We start from the raw sequence: 18,559 nt of genomic DNA on the forward strand, positions 1-18,559 counted from the left end.
TAAATGATCCCATTGTTTGGATTTTTTTTGAACCATATATAAGTGATCAGGACTGTTCTAGACATGATGAACAAAGGTAATCTGCAAATTCAAGCAAAAATTTCCAAGTCTTACAACATTGTTGGTGCATCTCTTAAAAGAACAAAACCAAGCCCTCAATTCTGTATATGCTTTCAGAGAATACAAAAGATTTCCAATCATTTAGTTCTTGAGGTAATAGCAAAGATGCAGTATATTAAGAAACTTCTGTATTAGAGAGTTTGTGGGAGTAGCTGCTGTATGGATACTACCAAGACTACAATAAGGCACTTTGTCAGGGATGATACAGTACCCACTTTGTATCCTTTTTTTTTTTTTTGGCTGCTCTAAATAAAAGCAGAAGTCCCCATTTTGAAAAATGCATTCATTAGCATTTAGTGTTTTGTTAACCTTGTAGCAGTTTCTCTAATTCCTTTATCTGGAAGCATTTTAAACCTCTTTGCTCAAAATAATATTTGAGACCTTAGCAATATTGGAATGGGGGGAAAAAAGCCCCAAAAGCTGTCTGAACAAATTAGCTGAATTTGTGACATTGCTGGTCTCAGAGTCTCTAGCTGTACTATTTGCAAGACAAATCCAAGCCCTATCTTATACGACTGTGTACTGAACAAAAGACAGCAGAACAAGGTTAGGTCTGCTTCTTGAGGTCAGGAGAGATGTAGATGAAGAGAACTACGGAGCACCAAAGAGTTGTGTTTCACAGAGCTAAATCATAAGTAGTGATCTGCCGGTGAGATCCCCGGTGGGGACGTATGGCTTGACAAATCCATTAGTCAAGGAGTGACTCTCTTTTTGCCCTGTAATGTAGAACCCCTAACCATCCACAGAAAACCCCTGTGCAAAGCCTGTTTATCTTACAGATCTGTCTCTTATCTAATTACTATAATCTATCTGCCTATTCTATTGAACAGCACTCAATTCACAGTCATTTGACTAAATTCTGCTCTCAAAGGCATGCACAGCTGCCATTGAAATCAATGGGGGCCATATATATGCCTGTGAGGGCAGAATTTGCCTTAGTATTGGCCACAGTATTGGGTGTCACGTGGATTTGTATTCATATGACTATATCAGATTCCTGTATCTATTGTTAAATATTTAAACGTAAATACCTCTTAATAGACTGAGACACAAATCTGTAGAACCAGAGAAAATGCTCATGTTAAGCACTGGTAATATTCCAAATTCAGTTCTGTTGTTCCTAAGCATAGAAATATATAGCATATAAGATCACTTCTTCTGAGACATGTAGGTTCAAATATCTCATATTATGACATATCTAGGTACAGTGGCACTTTAGTTCAGAAAACTGTGGACCATTAATTCTGAGATTCCAGGTTTCATATCTCCTCTGATATTATTTGAACCTTTTTGGGTGTGTTTTAATGTGTGGCATTGTTTTTCCTTCACCATATTGTACTGTCATTGGGGTTGACTTGCTCTAATGTAAGTTTTTTGCCTTTCTTCATGTTACATTATCACCCATTATTTGCCTGCACATTGTTTTGACATTGTAGCATCTCCTCTAAAGACTTGCATCGAGACTACTATTTGATATAATTTACTCATGTATATTTGTAACTTTGTATCATTCTATTTTTAAAGTTGCATTGCCTTTGTTGTGGGTGAACTTTACTGTGAGTCCAAGGTCCATTAAAAATGGTGATGAATACATCATCACATTTTTTAACAAATCTGAAACACATCTATGGTTCATTCTCCTCACAGCTTCTTTTCAAATGGCGATGTTAAAGCATGCATAATCTATGTTAAAGCAAGCATTTTAACAGGAAAGGTCTGATTATGCCTTCGGAATAACCACCCATTAAAAACTGTAATTTTTGTAGAAATCAAGATGCTTCTTAGCAAAAAAAAAAATTATCCAGAATAAATAAAGAAAGTGATTAGAGATCTGTACTGTATTAAAGAGGGAACAAACCCTACTTTTTTTTTTACTCATTACAAGTAATAGGTTTTTTCTTTCACTGACTCTTCATCTATCCGCTTTGTGCCTCTATAATAAGCATAGAATTTGACATTTTCAAAGTGATGAACTAACATTAGTTAACTAGTCTTCACAGATGCTAGTGGGGACGAGAATTAGTATTACCTCCTTTTCATAGATGAGGATACCGAGGCACAGATAATTTAAGGGCCTCGTGTTGAACCATGCCTCTATTCAGCCATCATTTGCAACTGAACAAGTTGCATGTGCACAGACACCCTTGAGGTCTTGCACATGTGGGGATTTGCAGTTGAAGAGTGAGGGCACATGGGACTGTGTGGCTGGAAATCAGACTCATCGTGCTTTGCGCAATGTGATGCAACAAGTTTGTGGCAGAACTAGAATTAAATCGAAGGAGTTCATAAGTCTCCATACCATGCTCATTCTTCTTCTAAACCATGCTGCCTCTAAAATAAACATTGTAATACTTCACACTTTTGTAATGCCTTCTGTGCAAGAATCTCAAAGCACTTTACAAATATTGAGATCATCCTTACAACACAACATGTGGGGATAGACATTTCTCTCTCTCTCTCTCTCTCTCTCTCTCACACACACACACACACACACACACACACACACACACACACACACACACACACACACACACACACACACACACACACACACACACACACACACACACAATCCAGACCACCTAACTCCTAGTTCTGTGCTTTAGCCACATGACCGTCCTTACCTTCTAGATGCTGATAAGCAAGGGTCTGGTCTTTCTCTCATTGGAGTAAATGGGAATTTTGTCTTGAATATCAGTGGGGGGACAAGATTGTTTCTAACTTTTCTCCACCGTTTCAATTAGACTTTGTTTTTTAGCTTGTTGGGAGCAAGGGGCTGTTTATATGTCAAAATTATCATAAATGTGTAAGAGTTGTAGTAAAAATGTACCTTAAAAAGTATTTGCATTTTAAAAACACAACCAACCAAACACTTTTCCTCTGCAGGAAAAACACAAGTAAAAATGATTTAAGAAAATCACAAGTTACCTTGTCATGCTGCACAGCAGTATCTTTTCCAACTCTGGTTAACCAATGTCATGCTGAACATTTCTGTAATGATAGGTACAATATAAAAAGTCATTTGTTGACCAGAGTAAAGGGAACCTATATGATTCCTTGCTCATTCTGTTAGTATTTTGCAAGTTATTTTCCCCCCTCGTTTAACAAAGCTGAGTGACAGATGCATTCTAAGTCTTCTCTCAATGGATCATTTATAGGATATAACTTACAAGCTTTATGGATTTAAATTGATCTTTTTGAACCAAATAACCAAACAGCAATATTTTATAACAGGAAAAATAAAATGTCCCTGGCACAGCATTGATTGCTTATATTGGCCTATGCTTAGGACAGAACATCCCAGCCAGAGATCTGTAGCCCTTGGGAAGGAAGTGTAAAAGTTTCCTCAGGTTAAATATGGGGCTCGGAGTGGTTAGTACTTGTTTCCCTTTTAGAACCAAAATTGAATAGGTTAAGGCTGAAAGTGTATGAAGTTCTGTGAGTTCTAGATATAATTCTGGTTAGTTTTCTTGTATGACCCATTAAATAGTACCTAGATAGGATGTCCTTGATATTCATTTTGTAGTATATGGCTAAAACAGAGAGATCAAGTTTTCCAAAGTTACCCTTTCCTGGTGGGTAAAAGAAGTCTGGTGAGTAAAAGATGAGTCCTTAAGTCCCCCATCAAGAAATCTGTGCTCATTTCACTAGACCAGTGGCATAGGACATCATAGGAGCATCCTCAGCCAAAATGGATTTTGGTTGCTAGATTCTCCAGACACTCCTGCTTGTATAATTATTTTATATCTATTTGTTTCTTTCCATGCACCCACCTACTAACTACTTTGATTGGTGTTGTCTCATTCTCCAGGAAATGAACCATTATTGTTTTATTTGTAAATTCATCCCTTCTTGGGAATGAAGTTCAGCCAGTCCTGTAATTGTTGAGTTTAATCATAGCAGTGTGCAAATCATCGACGATCTGTACAAATGTTGGCATTGAAACTCTCTCTGTGAGAGGCTCCCATGTGGCCATTGTCTCAGAGAATGTTTTCAAAGCTAGGAGAAAGGAAAGGCAAACAAGAGAAAAGAAGGATAGGGATGAATATTATTAATGGATGTTCATTCAAAGAGAAGACAAACTGAGAGGTAAGACAAAATTGTCTCACTCTATGATCTTCAAGCTTTTATTATATTTTTACATCATTTTACCTGACTGTACTGTGAATCACTGATTGACTTCCTAATCCTAATGATAATGATTGCTAACTTTCTAGTAGAGAAAATATTTTCATCTCTTTCTTGGCTTTATATATCTCTATACATATCCAATATGTCATAAAGTCTAGAGGTAAATAAACATAGATATCAAGAAGACTAAACCATGTTACTGACCTTTAGTTCCTATTAAGAACCTTATAATTCACTGTAGACAGAAGTATTTCAAATGGAATGAATTTTTCTTCTTTTACTTTGATGGAGGAGAGACACAGGACCTAAATTAAAGAATTAATTGGAAACCTCTTAGGTGCATTTGGTGTCTGGTTGACTGAATCAAAGTTCTTTTCTTGAAAGGTCAATGAGTTATTCAGTGATCCTTCACTGCTTAGCAAAAAAAACAAAAAGTACAAGTCTTCCTGTTTGTTTGGGTTGTAGACTTTTTTAAAGACAGAACAGTGCAGAATTATGGGCATGAAGACTGTATTCAAAGAGCTACCATCCTATTATTTTAACATGGAGTCTAAACTAATAGAATTGGATGGGATGTTTCAGTGGAAATTAGCTAATTTGCTATCTTTTTCACTGTAAAAAGCTCTGCAAGTCATTTTTTGTGTATTCAGTTTTTGTACAATCAATTTATGCTGTTAAATATTAATACCTTATTCTGATTATTTGCAGTATTTAAATGTTAATTGTTTTAATTTAGATTCCTTCTTAGAGATTGGATGACTCAGAAGACTGATCGGTTGAATTGATGTCTTCAACTCTAGATTATTCATTTCTGTTTGTTTCAAATTCACAGTGACTGAAAGACATTATGATCTGATGTAGTTCAGTTGATAAAGCGAAGAGAGATGCTGATGTCAGTCCAATTCACAGTTGGGTTGGCATCTTAGAGATCATTACGATAATAGACACTAATTGATGCCATAGTTGGCAATATCACCGAGAGGCCAAGGATTAAATGGCATAGAGATTGAATTACTTTTCAGCCTTTAGATTTCATGAATTTGTTTGATAAAGTTGCATTGCTGCATTTGTTGAACCTGTTTTTGTGGTGACGTAAAGGACTTTACAAACAGCTTGCTCTTAATTGTATTGGTGTAAATATGGATTGACTTAATTAGTGTTACCCTACATTTACTTTGGTGTAAGTGAGAGCAAAAAGTTTGCCCTCAGTTTTGATGCTTTCAGTTTGGCAACTTAAATCAACACTGAATTATTGCAGTCCTGCTTACATAGTATATCTGGTAAGGACTGGATTCTGCCACCCTTACTCATGCTGAGAACTACTTTACTCAGCAAGTAGTTTCACTGAAGAAAATAGCAATACTCAGGGACTAAGATGTTATTCAGTGAGATTAAGCATGGCAGTATCTGCCCCTAAGTGACTAATGATAAACTCATTAAATCATTAAAACTTGCCATGTCATTTGTTACAGAAGCCCTTTTTTGTTGTTGCGTTATGCTTCCCTCAAAAGAGATGTGCATTTTGCTGAAGGAAATTAGACTTGTCATTTATTTTCATCCACCACAAGCACTGCATTTGAAAAAAAAAATCACAATCTGGAGGTGAAAGGTTTTGAACACTGCATCACTCCTGTCTGTCTTTCTTTCTGCCTTCCTTCCTTTCTTCCAAGTTTATTTAGAATTGCTAAAATGCTGAATATGTTTAATTTAATTTGATGGGATTTTTGTGGAAACAAATTTACATACTAGATCGTTAATTCAGAGTTACAGTCTCTTGCGTATATAAGCAGTAATCTTTTTTGGAATAACTTGAGTGAAATTCAGGTGCAGTGTCTGGGGTTATGATGTTCTTCTAGGTCAATGGATAAATTCAGTTCAAATGAGATCTCAATTATAAAATGGCATTGGCTGTTCTGATTTTATTTTCCCCTTATTTTAACAACTGGTCCTTCCCTCAAACTGACCTTTTAATACATTGTACGTTCATTCCAGGTGATCCGGATTAGCGTATTTTGTTGTTCAGTGAGTGTTTCTACGTTTATTGAATGTTCTCAGTATTTTGTGGCTGTTATTCTGTAAAAGGGACACATTCATATACAATACTTTTCACCAAAATGTCAGCACTTACCAATTTTTGCCACGCAGTGATTTTTAGGATGTTCTTGTAGTTAAAACACTGGACTGAAACCCAGGAAATCTGGATTCAATTTCTGGCTCTACCACAGACTTCCTGTGAAACTTTGGGCCAATCACTTAATCTGCGTGCCTCTGTTTCCCATCTGTAAAATTTAAGAGAGTGCTTCCATTCTCCCATCGTTGTTTATTTAGATATTCCAGCTCTGCAGAGCAGGACCTGTCTCATACCAGGTGTTTGTACAATGTCTAGAGTAATGGGGCCCCAATGTCATATCTTCTAGACACTACCATAATATAAAGAGTAAATGAGTATGATAACAATAGCCAAAAAAACAAAACAAAACTGTTAAAATATCAGTTATTTCCTATTCTAAATATAGAGAAAGTTTGTGATAGCTCATAGTATGTCTAGCCTACAACTGGGGTGTGTGGTTTGCAGCATGTGTATACATAGCTGAGCCAGCTTTTATCCAGCTATTTCAGATATCAATAGCAGTGAAGCCATGGCAGCATGAGCAGTACAAGCCCTCATGGGTCCCTGGGTACTTACTCAAGCAAGCTAGCCTGCCCTGAAGTCCGTGTTGCCATGGCTTCATTGCTATCGGTATCTGTGCTACTTAGATTAAAGCTAAAAACATGGATATGTTGAGACATGCTGCAGTCAGTCCTCCAATCACTTCCTCCAGATTTCAACCCTCAGTTACCACAGGGGAATGCTCTCTTTACAGGATCTGCACCTGCCATTAAGAAATGAATGTTCTTCCCAAGGCTCTGCTAACATAATTACAACTGATGGTGCTCCAGCAAGGATGTACATTTAAAGGGGCTTTGCTAGTTTCAAGTAGAGCTAGTCAGGAATTTTCCAGCAAAACTGAGTTTAATTAACATAAGAACATAAGAATGGCCCTCCTGGGTCAGACCAAAGGTCCATCTAGCCCAGTATCCTGTCTGCCGGCGGTAGCTAGTGCCAGGTGTCCTAGAGGGAATGAACAGAACAGGCAATCATCAAGTGATCCATCCCCTGTAGCTCATTCCCAGCTTCTGGCAAACAGAGGCTAGGGACACCATTCCTGCCCATCCTGGCTAATAGCCATTGATGGACCTATCCTCCATGAATTTATCTAGTTCTTATTTGAACCCTGTTATGGTGCTGGTCTTCACAACATCCTCTGGCAAGAAATTCCACAAGTTGACTATGCACTGTGTGAAGAAATACTTCCTTTTATTTGTTTTAAACCTGCAGCCTATTACTTTCATTTGGTGACCCCTAGTTCTTGTGTTATGAGAAGGAGTAAACAACACTTCCTTATCTACTTTCTCTACACCAGTTATGATTTTATAGACCTCAATCATATCTCCCCTTAGCCGTCTCTTTTCCAAGCTGAAAAGTCCCAGTCTTATTAATCTCTCCTCATATGGAAGCCATTTCATACCCCTAATAATTTTTGTTGCCCTTTTCTGAACCTTTTCCAATTCCACTATATCTTTTTTTGAGATGGGGCGACAACATCTGCACACAGTATTCAAGATGTGGGCACACCATGGATTTATATAGAGGCAACATTATATTTTCTGTCCTGTTATCTATCCCTTTCTTAATTATTCCCAACATTCTGTTCGCTTTTTTTGACTGCCGCTGCACATTGAATAGACATTTTCAAACAATTATCCACAATGACTCCAAGATCTCTTTCTTGAGTGGTAACGGTTAATTTAGACCCCATCATTTTATATGTATATTTGGAATTATGCTTTCCAATGTGCATTACTTTGCATTTATCAACATTAAATTTTGTTGCCCAGTCACCCAGTTTTGAGAGATACTTTTGTAGCTCTTCGCAGTCTGCGTGGGTCTTAACTATCTTTAGTAATTTTGTATCATCTACAAATTTTGCCACCTGACTGTTTACCCCTTTTTCTAGATCGTTTATGAATATGTTGAATAGGACTGGTCCCAGAACAACCCCACTGTGGACACCACTATTTACCTCTCTCCATTCTGACCATTTATACCTATCCTTTGTTACCAGTCCATGAGAGCACCACCCCTCTTATCCCGTGGCAGCTTACTTTGCATCAGAGCCTTTGGTGAGGGACCTTGTAAAAGGCTTTCTGAAAATCTAAGTCCACTATATCCACTGGATCCCCCTTGGTTCATGTGCTTGTTGATCCTCTCAAAGTATTCTAGTAGATTGGTGAGGTATGGGTTCCCATGGAAAATCCTGGTTCATTGAACTCAAAGAATGTGGCAGAAACATCTGAGGTTCAACAAACTTTTGTTGAATAACAGGTAATTTTCTGTTGGAAACCTGCCTGGCTCCTGGGGAACCTGGCTTTCCCGTGCCTCTGTCCCCAGGGCCCATACGGACTGCCCTGGGGTTGGAGATCCCAGGCTTCCAAGGTATGGGCCCAGGGGCAGCCCTGCCAATCGTACTGCCCAGTTTTGGCCAGCTCTGGTTTCAAGCCCAAACTTAGGGTGTGGAGATGGATGGAACCCAATGTTTGCCATATTTAAAGTATATAACAAAAAATTTGCATTGAGAAGGAAAAAAATCTCATTTCTTGTGCATTAGAGAGGGCAGAGAGGTGCATTCCTAACAGAGGATTAAAATGCATTTGATTTTTAAAATCAGTTGTGTAAACCTTACCTTACACCTTATTCCAGTGGTTCTCAAATGTTTGTACTGTTGACCCCTTTCACACAGCAAGCCTCTGAGTGCGACCCCGCTTTTCTAAATTAAAAACACTTTTTAAATATTTAACACTATTATAAATCCTGGAGGCAAAGCGGGGCTTGGAGTGGAAGCTGACAGCTTGTGACCCCACCCCCAATAACCTCTCGACCCCCTGAGGGGTCCCGACCCCCAGTTTGAGAACCCCTTCCTTATACCATCCTGTGCTTTGCTGCACATTGGGCTACCCACATTTGCCATCCTTGCCTGTCAACTGCCCTTCTCTCCAAATCTTCCCATTTCATGTTGAGGTGCTTGATGTCATTCAGAACTAATTGTTTTCATGTTATTTGCTGTCTTCCTCTCTTTCTTCTTGCTTTTTCTGGCTTCTATTCAAGGGCGGTATTTGGTATGTGTCCCAGCCACTGAAGTCGTCTTTTGTAGATTATTTGTGAGAGGGTGCCTCGTCAAGTAATTTTTCTGACTTCTTCATTTGTTTTCCTATCTCTTATTACCAATTCAGATGTTTGTGACAAAATGCATCCCGCTTTTGGGTATCTTTCTTGGTAAGTTGCCATGTCTCACTGCTATATGTTGTGATGGCAATAACAATTGCTTTGCACATGTTCAGTTTTGTCTTGAGAGAGATGTTTTTGAGTTGCCAGATGTTTGAGTCTTCCAAATGCAGTGTTTTACTTCCCGATTCTTCTTCTTGTTTCTTCAGTAGTAATACCATCTTGGCTAAGGTACTTCCAAGATGCATACAATTATCCACCTTCTCCAGTTTCTCTTCTTCAGTTTTTATTTCTGTCCCTGTAGTCCCCATTTACATTTCTTTGTATTGTATCTCAAACCTATCTTCTCCATTACTTGGTTTGTTCATTTTTATAGTCCTTTGGCATCTTTATTGATAAGAGCAATGTCGTCAGCAAAGTCTAGATCAAATAGCCTTGAACTGTTCCATTTTAGGCCATATGTATCACTGTTACATTGTTTTAATCCACAGTCGATGACTAGCGTAAACAAAAAAGAAGACAGGACACACCTCTTCCTTACAACTGTCTTGTGTAAACATTCTTCCTCAAATTGAATTCTTATATATGTATTCAGTGTCATGTCTGATGACAGAAAGACAGAAAACAGGTTTTACTGCTTTTTAAAAAATTCCTGTTTGTCCTTCAGCGCCTGCAGTGCTAAGAGAGAGTGAGCTGGATTATATTCCAGCTCATGTGTCGTCCATAGAACTTGCATGGTGTCAAGTATCAGAGGGGTAGCCGTGTTAGGCTGGATCCGTAAAAAGCAACAAAGAATTCTGTGGCATCTTGAAGACTAACAGATATATTGGAGCATAAGCTTTCATGGGTGATGTGTGCATCTGACGAAGTGGGTATTCACCCACAAAAGCTTATGCTCCAATACATCGGTTAGTCTTTAAGGTGCCACAGGACTCTTCGTTGCTTTTGTCAATAGAACTGTTACTGTTGTTTGAAAGCATGGGGGTTGCATAGGTGCTTCTGCAGTCAGAGTTTGAAGAACAATGGGTTTGCACAGTTATAACTGATAGATAACTTGGCCTGCAAAGCCTTTGTGATATGCAGTAGGGAAAAAATCCAATTTGACTCTGAAATTCCAGATTGCAGAGCTGGCAGTTGCATGCCTCCTCCATCTATTTACTTGTAAACTGAGCACATTTGATACAGAGGTCACCGAGGAACAGATCTGTATACCTTTACTCTTACAGAGTAGTGTCTGACCCCGGGAGTAGTCAGATAGCACTTTTTCAGTGGGACTAAGGATATCAGGACCTGGCCCTGAGATACCATAAACATGGATTCTTGAGATGCCATCGTTGCAGTCATTTTTCCAACTTGACTCACATTTCTTTTCTTTTTGGTTTGAAAGAACAAACTATTCTGGGCTGTATGCTCCCTTAAGAGTTCTTTAGAAACATGAATGGTACCATATAGGCTACATCTACACTTATGGTGGCATGTAGATTATAGATACTGTCTGCCCAGCTAGCACAGGTATAAGTAGCAGCATAGATAGTGAGACATGGCTTAGGTGAGTAGCATAGACTAGAGTGGTCTACATGCTTGAACCCTGAGGGTATATATATACCCTGCATGACTCCTGATGCGCCGAAGCAGGGTCTCCCATGTCTACACTACTATTTTCAGTGTAGTGTTGCGCTGCCTGTTCACTGCTGGAGCTGTTCCCTGTGTCAGTGAAAAGTTCTGGCTTGGGGCAGGCAATGGGAAAAGGTTCTGGAAGTGGGGAGGAAACAGGGAGCTCCCCTCTTCTGGAGCCTTTTCTCGCTGCCAGAGGCTTTCACTGCCACGTTAGCTACATGTGGAGTGCCTGTGCTCTTACAAGCTGCTGTAAGTGTAGATATAGCCATCGAAAATCCAGCGGCTGAACCTCCTCATATCGCATATAACCAAACAACTCCTTCCACCAAAATAAATACATTGAAAATACCTCACTTTCCCCAGATTTCAGTCCTCAGATACCTCCACTTATCTCCAGGATATGCAATGAAAATACATATATTAGCTGGTTGGAAAATAGTAGGGCTATCGATTAATCACAGATAATTCATGTGATTAACAGAAAAAAATGAATCGCAATTAAAAAAATCGCTATTAATTGCAGTTTTAATCACACTTTTAAACAATAGAATACCAATTGAAATTTGTTAAATAGTTTGGGATGTTTTTCTACATTTTCAAATATATTGATTTCTATTACAACACAGAATACAAATGGTACACTGCTCACTTTATTATTTTTATTACAAATATTTGCACTATAAAATGATAAACAAAGAGAGAGTATTTTCCAGATCACCTCATACAAGTACTGTAGTGCAATATCTTTATTGTGAAAGTGCAACTTACAAATATCGATTTTTTTGTTACATAACTGCACTCCAAAAAATAAAATAAAAAAAAAGGGCAAAACTTCAGAGCCTACAAGTTCACTCAGCCCTACTTCTTGTTCAGCCAATCGATAAGACAAACAAGTTTGTTTACATATATTGGAGATAATGCTGCCTGCTTCTTATTTACAATGTCACCTGAAAGTGAGAACAAGTATTCACATTGGACTTTTGTAGCAGGCATTGCAAGATATTTACATGCCAGATATACGAAACATTCATAAGCCCCTTTATGCTTTGGCCACCATTTCAGAGGACATGCTTCCATGTTGATGACGCTCATTAATAAAATAATGTGTTGTTTAAATTTGTGACTGAACTCCTTGGGGGAGAATTGTATGTCTCCAGCTGTTTTACCTGCATTCTGCCATATATTTCATGTTATAGCAGTCTCGGATGATGACTCAGCACAAGTTGTTCGTTTCAAATATACTTTCACTGCAGATTTCGCAAAATGCAAAGAAGGTTGCAATGTGAGCTTTCTAAAAATGTTACAGCATTTGACCCAAGATTTAAGAATCTGAAGTGCCTTCCAAAATTTGAGAGGGACAAAATGTGAAGCATGCTTTCAGAAGTCTTAAAAGAGCAACGCTCCAATGTGGAAACTACAGAACCCAAACCACCAAAAAAGAAAATCAACCTACGCTGGTGACCTATGACTCAGAGGATGAAAATGAACATGAGTCAGTCTGCACTGCTTTGGATTGTTATCGAGCAGAACCTGTCGTCAGTATGGACACATGTCTTCTGGAATGGTGATTGAAGCATGAATGGACATATGAATTTTTTGCGCATCTGACATGTAAATATCTTGTGATGCTGGCTACAACAGTGCCATATAAATTGTTCTCTCTTTCAGGTGCATTGTGAACAAGAAGCAGGCAGCATTATCTCCTGCAAATATAAACAAACTTGTTGGTCTGAGTGACTGGATGAACAAGAAATAGGACTGAGTGGTCTTGTAGGCTGTGAAGTTTTATATTGTTTTATTTTTGAGGGCAGTTTTTTTGTGCATAATTCTATATTTGTGAGTTCAACTTTCTTGATAAGGAGATTGCACTACCGTACTTACATTAGGTGAATTAAAATACTATTTCTTTTGTTTTTTACAGTGCAAATATTTGTAATCCAAAATAAATGTAAAGTGAACACTGTACACTTTGTATTCTGTGTTGTAATTGAAATCAATATACTTGAAAATGTAGAAAACATCCAAAATATTTAAATAAAAGGTATTTTATTAACAGTTCAATTAATCACATTAAATTTTTATTATGTGATTAATTGTGATTAATTTTTTAAGCTCTTGACAGCCCTAGAAAATAGCATTTTTAAAAAAAACCCTCTCAAATTGTCATTAAAATTTTTGTTGACATTTCAGTAATTCAAGAAATGTCTTCTGCCATCCTCTTACTATAGCTTTTGTGGGATGTCATGAAAGTCAGCAGGTTTGATTGCTTCAGAAAGAGGAGGAGAATCGGTTCCAAAGTTGAGGGGCCTGGCAAAATTTACAATGTGTACATAAGGGAAAACCAAAGAAGAAAGTTATATGGGAAAGGAAGTGTTTTTTAATTACTAAGGAGTTATTACCGTCAATAGGAAGTAAATACAATATAGTTAAGACAGCTTAGAAGTAGAGGTGCGGATGTCTGCATTTTTAAAAACTTTTTCGATTTTCATTTTAGGTAACCATGTTGTGTAGTATGCAGCAACAACAAAAAGCTCTGTGTGACACTGTGCAGTGACACTGCATTCTCTTCCTTAGGTCAAACTTAATCCTTTGATTAAGTACTTGCTGAACATGGGCCATTATTATGTTGTGCGTACCCAGACAAAGCTCCCGTTGACATCAGTATGACTTTTAGTTGAATAAGGAATGAATAAGGAGTGCTGAATAGGGCCCAAAGGATAGAAGTCAATTAAAAATCTGCTGAGTTTCCACAACTGGACATATTTCCTGCTACACAAAAGAAATAAAATCTATTGCTGCTTTTTTTCTTCCTCCATATAATGTTTTCATTGTAATGGATATAGTTTCATTACATTGTGGCTCTGGAGATAACATTAATGTTATATGGTATCACTTAAACCTTCTGCATGGCAGTGATGTATGACTGTATTTTTGGCTGATCTTCTGGATCAGTTTTTAATGATTATCCTTCTGTTTGTCATCTTCTCTTCACAAAAGCATTCCATACTAGATGTTAATATTTTCTGTAGCCAGCATACAGTTTATTCCATAATAAATCACACCCCAGGTTCTCCTCTACCTCAAAATGTATTTATGAAGGCACACTGGAAATAAACTTTTAAAAAAAATTCCTCATTACTGATAAGTTGACTTAGGAGAGTTACTATAGTTTTAAAAATTCCATTTTCCTTGCAATATATATAGTCTTGGATCCTACAAAAACTTACACATGTGCTTAGCTCTACCCACCATGAGTAGACAATGAAGTTACTCATAGTGAGTAAAGTTAAGCATATGAGCAAGTCTTTGTAGGATGAGGACCTAAATCCAGTGTATACTTTTATGCACTGCTTTCATCTTGTCTTCTTTGTTTCACTTTCTGTACATATTTTCACATTCTCATTTCAAAGAACAAATCCAGTGTGGTTTTGGTTCATAACACCGTGGGGGATGTTTGAATTAAAAATCACGCTTTTCACTGAGACTTTAAAAAAGTTCTCTCAAACATTTGGGTTTTGTAAACCTTATTTTTTTTTTAAGTCAAGCCTACATTTTAGTTCCAAACTATCTGACAGTGCCAATCTGAAGATGCAGTTCTATTCTTCATAGCTGAAATTCACTCCTGTGGGATAAAACTAAACTTGCAAGCGTATGTCTCTCACCAGAAGTTGGTCTAATAAAAGATATTACCTCACCCACTCATCTCTCCAATATCCTGTGACCAGCACAGCTACAACAACATTGCATATTTTCACTCTTGTGGTCATCTTAATCACTAGATAATGTCAAACCTGTCTTGTATAAACGGATCATAAGCTACAGTTTATCGTTATTCAGTCAGCCTTATGCAGTAGTAAGTAATCAGCCTTTATTACAATGAGACTTCCGTCTGCTTGATGTTGAGCATGAAACTTGTTGTGTAGAAGTCAGATTTTTCTAAATATCAGCAATCTAATGGGACAGTAGAAGGAGAGAGCTCTGGCTTATTACTATGAATTCTTTCCTAAGTGTCTGGCTGGTGGGTCTTGCCACCATGCTCAGGGTCTAACTCATCACCCTATTTGGAGTTGGGAAGGAATTTCCCTCCAGGTCAGATCAGCAGAAACTGCTGGGTTTTTGCACCTTCCTATGTGACATGCAGCACTGGGCACCTACTGGTTTGAACTAGAATAAATGGTGGATTTTCTGTAACTTGAAGTATTTAAATCATAATGTGAGGATATCAGTAACTTAGCCAGAGGTTAGGGGTTTATTACAGGAGTGGGTGCGTGAAGTTCTGTGGCTTGCAATGTGCAGGTCACACTAGATGATCACAATGGTCTCTTGTGGTTTTAAAATGTATGAATGACACATTGGAAAGGCAGAGCAAGTGCATTCGCTAATTGGAAAACAGGTTTGGAAAGGAAAACATTAAACAAATTAATGATGTCTTGTGAGTAAGAAATAAATTATGCAGGCTCAGAAACTTATAGGAAAATGGTAACATTTGTGCCTGTGCCTGCCTGTAGATGGATTATTTGTGTTATCAAAAATAGCGTTTATATTTACAAGTGAATTGGTTTAAATTTCATATTGCAACTGCCAAGCCCTGGAACAGTTTAACTGAAATTATTTGCTATCCCCTGGAGTTACTTCAGTTATTCTGGTGTAATAGCCTGCTGAGATTTATATGAAAATGAATTTTAATTTCTAGTAAGGTAACCATATGTTTTGGAGTTGTTGTAATAAAGTGTCATAAATAATTATTGTTCCAAAGAAATTCAGCCTTTTAGCGATACATTCTTATGCTTAACAGTGAACATTTGAAACAGATTACAGCCATTGCCATAGATTAAAAAACAAAACCAAACAAAAACCCCATCAGAATTGCAATAAAAAGCTTCTGCTGAAGTTGTGCAATTTTTTCCCCTCCGTCAGTCAAAACCCGCCCCCACAAACATCCTAAGCTTTAGAATTACATGTATCATCAGAGGTGATAGGATGTCTATAAAGATGTACCCTTACTTTCTGCATTTTATTAATTGCCAAGAAGAAGCTGATCATTTTTTTGCATAGGATAAATCAATTTGATGATCCAGTGCCCACTGAATCTTCAGTAGCCCTAAGAGAACTATTTTTGATCACCTGTTATATTATGAAAGGGAGTATATTCTAGAGCAGTGGTTCTCAACCTTTCCAGGCTACTGTACCCCTTTCAGGAGAATGAAGCCTGAGCTCCATTGCCCAGGGCTGAGCCCCCCTAGGGGCTCATGACCCCTAGGTTGAGAAACTTTGATCTAGATGAGTTGATATACCCGCAAGGGTATATGTATCCATGGTTGAGAACCACTGGTTTAGAAGAAAGTTTCCCAGTCTCTAAAAGCTAATTGACCCTCTTCCATACTTAGGTCATTTATACACTATAGGGACTACTATAGTGGCATAGCTATGGCACCATAGCTATGCTGGCATAACCCAATAGCGTATAGACAGCCTACAGTGATGGAAGTGGTTTTTCTGTTGTTGTAGGAACACCGCTTCCTCGAGTGGTGGTAGTGAAGTTAATGAAAGCATTCTTCCATTGACCTGGATGCAGCTACACCAGAGATTAGGTAGGTATAATTGTGTTGCTCAGGGGTGTGGACTTTTTACACACCTGAGTGCTGCAGCTATGTTGATCTATGTTTTAAGTATAGTCCAGGTCCAAGAAAAGTTTCATAGTTCCTTCCTCTTAGACTATTAACTCAAGCTCTTTGTATAGTACTTAACTTAGTGAGGCCTGAATTCTGATTGGGACCTTGGGCCACTACCACAGTATCAATATTACATAACATTGATCAAGCAATTTAAAAAAAAATTCTAGTTGCACCAAAATCATTAATTACAAAGGCCTGAAAAGTGAACTTTATTTATAAAGGAGGGTTAAAGAGGATATAAAGCAGAAAAGGGGGTTAAATTACTGGTTCTCTCTCTCTCTCTCTCTCTTTCCCCTTTCCCCTCCCCTCTCTACTGTAAGTAAGCTAAGTAGCCTGTTGAATTATTTACTTAGATTTCCAAAACAAAATGACACTCATCCAAAGCTCTATCCATACAGCATTATACAACCCATCCATAATTAAGTAATATATAAACAAGCAAATTCTCCCTTTCATTTCAGACCCTACCCTCCAAAGTGCATAGTCTGTTCTTTAGGACTTTGAGTGGTGCCTAGGTAAATTTCACCCTGTATTTATGAAGATGAATGGTAATTGTGAACAGACATCCTGATGTATTACTGTCGTCCTGCAACCACCTTGCTATGGAATTTTCAATGTGTGTTCAGATTTACCCCGGTTAATTCTAAACTCCTTCTGTAATTTTGATGGCCCATTGTAAGAAAGCCTGGGAGGCAGATTCCAACTAGAATGGCCCTTCCTCTTGGCCCATTAGAGATCTTCTTTTTTTTTTTTTTTTTTTTTTTTTTTCAGAAACAGCTAGTACAAAGGAACCTGTAATTTATACATTCACTCTGTATTCTCACATGACCGTGTGGATTATTTATTGGGTCCATTGGTTCTTCTTATAAATGAGCCTGGGAAATACAACAGTCTGTTCCCCTAAAGAGAATTAATCCTCAGGTTGATTCACCAGAGAGTTTTGAATGTCATTTGGTGGTTTAGTTCTGATACATCTCCTTTTCCCATTACATCTTACTTATATCTACACTGTGGTAACCTTGGGAGTTTGCTATAATCAAGATCTTTCATACTCCTATCTGTTTTGTTAATCAGGTTGTGCTGCCCTTTAACCTACTTTCTGTGCAATCAGTCCTAGTATTACAAAAATAATCTTCTTTCTCTAGGCTTATCAAGTTTTGGACAAAAACACTGCAAAATCGTATGGGCTGTTGAATAGTAGCAGCCCCTAATTTAAAAGCACTAGGCTGGTCAATCATGCTGACCAATGTCTTATTATGCCTTCCTGAAACCAGCGGGTATGTACTTGGCACAGCTAAGCCATACCTCTGCTGTTGGTATGGCTGCTATTTTTGTTTCTGCTGGGTCAATAAGGGCTAACTTGAGTATTTGTAGGTGAGAAGAGTAATCAGACCACTAGCTTGTAGTGTAGAGATAGAGGGCAAACACCCATACTGTCGTTCACCAGACAATATAAAGAACACCCTGGTCTTTTATGCCATTTCCCATGTTAGTCCCACAGAGCAGTTTAGAACATAAGCTTGTTTAAAATCTTATTAGACCAGTGGGCAAACAAGTCATTTGTGGGTAGGGACATAACAAGGCCTATACTCCACTACAGTAAACTCACAGCATAGGCTAAAGAGGAACTAAACTGGTGTATGTTGCGCTGTCCCTTGCATGGATATACACTTCACGTGAGTATTTCTGGGAG

General features: G+C 38.0%; 1 protein-coding gene across 2 annotated transcripts in view; it reads left to right on the forward strand.

The window, feature by feature from the left end:
- NELL1 (neural EGFL like 1) overlaps window positions 1–18,559 on the forward strand; it is a 454,792-nt gene that overhangs the window by 118,893 nt on the left and 317,340 nt on the right. The window lies entirely within an intron of this gene.

The sequence above is a fragment of the Gopherus evgoodei genome, chromosome 4, assembly GCF_007399415.2.
Source record: "Gopherus evgoodei ecotype Sinaloan lineage chromosome 4, rGopEvg1_v1.p, whole genome shotgun sequence".
NCBI lineage: Eukaryota > Metazoa > Chordata > Testudines > Testudinidae > Gopherus > Gopherus evgoodei.